Below are 1,915 nucleotides of genomic sequence, written 5' to 3'. Positions count from 1 at the left end.
TTGCGGGTAATTTAACTTCAATTTGAGAATGAGGGAACTGAGAATGGAAAGCTGAGTGGAGAATGAAAATAATTGAAAATAAATTCTGTTCGTGCAATTTTTGCTTGTGAGGTAGAAAAGCAAGTCAGTAGAATTACGAGGAAAAAGTGATCGAGAAGGTAAAAACTGATTTTACAAATGTTCTTTTGGTTTGCGCTAGAAGTCAAATAATGACTGACATACTAATCATTTGTCTTAGTTACTTGTAAGTGATATTTTCACGGACCAGTGACCTTAAGTTGGATTTCTGCCGTCTCATTAGCGTGAGAGTGCAGTATTTTCCCTGGGTCATTGACCTCCCTCCACACTTAGAGAGAGTCGCTATTTTTATCTCGGATCCTTTGGTTATCCGTCGACGAGCGATCGCTTTTTAATTCCCCCCCCCCCTTTTCCATTGTCAGTCGTCAGTCATTGGCGTGTATGAACCCACCTGTCTTTGCTCTCGACCTTATTTAACTAATAAGTAAGGGTGAAAATGTGTCTTGTCATCTATGTGATTAGCAGTTAGTTGTTCACTGACTTCTTGCCAAAAGTTGCAAAGAAACACTCATGGCGGGTCATTGCTTATTTTGCCACTTTCCAATTATTACCGACTGCTGCCTCTGTCTTTTTCGAAATGTCAGATGAACACGCACAAGCACTCCGATAGACCCTTACCAGATTCAATACAGATAGCTTAGAGGCCAACATCGATTCTTATTATCTTGGTAACTACATTGTGCAAACTCGATCTGCGGCCTTTTTTATGAAGAAAGTTCCCGTTCTGATACAGTATCTAACAGGACAGCTTAATTCTATTGTAACTGTATCTGTACAAAAAAAAAAAAAAAAAAAAAAAACGATATTTCTTTCAATTCATATAAAAGGCATTTATAAATCAAACCTAATTACACAATTCAGACTGAAAGAAGGCAATTATAGTTAATTATAATTCGTTCAGTGATTATTGGACGTTAATTGTCAGCTCATTCAATTGCACAAACAGATGAACCAGATCAAGGTAATCTTCAATATTAACAAGCGCTGGTGTATACTTGATTGTCCCCATTGGTAAACATGACATGAACGTTTACATTCTCTTGGGGATCTTCGTCTCTTCGTCACTCTAGTACTTTCTCTATCTTTCTTAGTTGAAGTTCACCTCAGGCTACGACAAGCACGTACACACACACACACACGCACAGACACACACACACACACATATATATATATATATATATATATATATATATAGAGTTAGTAATAGCAATGGCAATTTAACGCATGTTAAAATTATCTCTCTCTCTCTCTCTCTCTCTCTCTCTCTCTCTCTCTGTACAGTAAAGTTTATTGACCAGGGAAACCTGATGAGTTGTCTCGAAATAAGTTCCCGTCGATTGCAGTTCGAATCGTTACGTAAGAAATTCGGTTCAATGCTGTGAGAGAGAGAGAGAGAGAGAGAGAGAGAGAGAGAGAGGAGAGAGAGAGAGAGAGAGAGAGAGAGAGAGAGAGAGAGAGAGAGAGATAGAGAATGTGGGGTTCTTGGCCAAATTAGCGATGGAATATATTTCACTTTTCATTTAGCGGAACAGTTTGTGAATGTGATATATTTAATATGTTTATGGTTGTGTGTGACTATTGGTGAATGTAATTGATAACACCGAGTGTTACATTGGCTTGTTAGGTTTGTGACAGTTAGAAGCACGTTTGTGGCAATTGATTGTTTATGACTGAGTATAGTAAGTTTGTGCCATTTAATACTATGCTGCGACTATTAATGTGTTTGACTTATAAGAATATAAATTCACAGGTAATTGTATAAGGAACTGTTATTAGTTAACAGGTTCATACCTGTTCGTGGTATGTTATATATTATAGTATGATTCTGAGTATTGAT

This window comes from Palaemon carinicauda, chromosome 28 (genome assembly GCF_036898095.1).
Source record: "Palaemon carinicauda isolate YSFRI2023 chromosome 28, ASM3689809v2, whole genome shotgun sequence".
NCBI classification, from domain to species: domain Eukaryota; kingdom Metazoa; phylum Arthropoda; class Malacostraca; order Decapoda; family Palaemonidae; genus Palaemon; species Palaemon carinicauda.
This window is presented reverse-complemented; position numbering follows the sequence as displayed.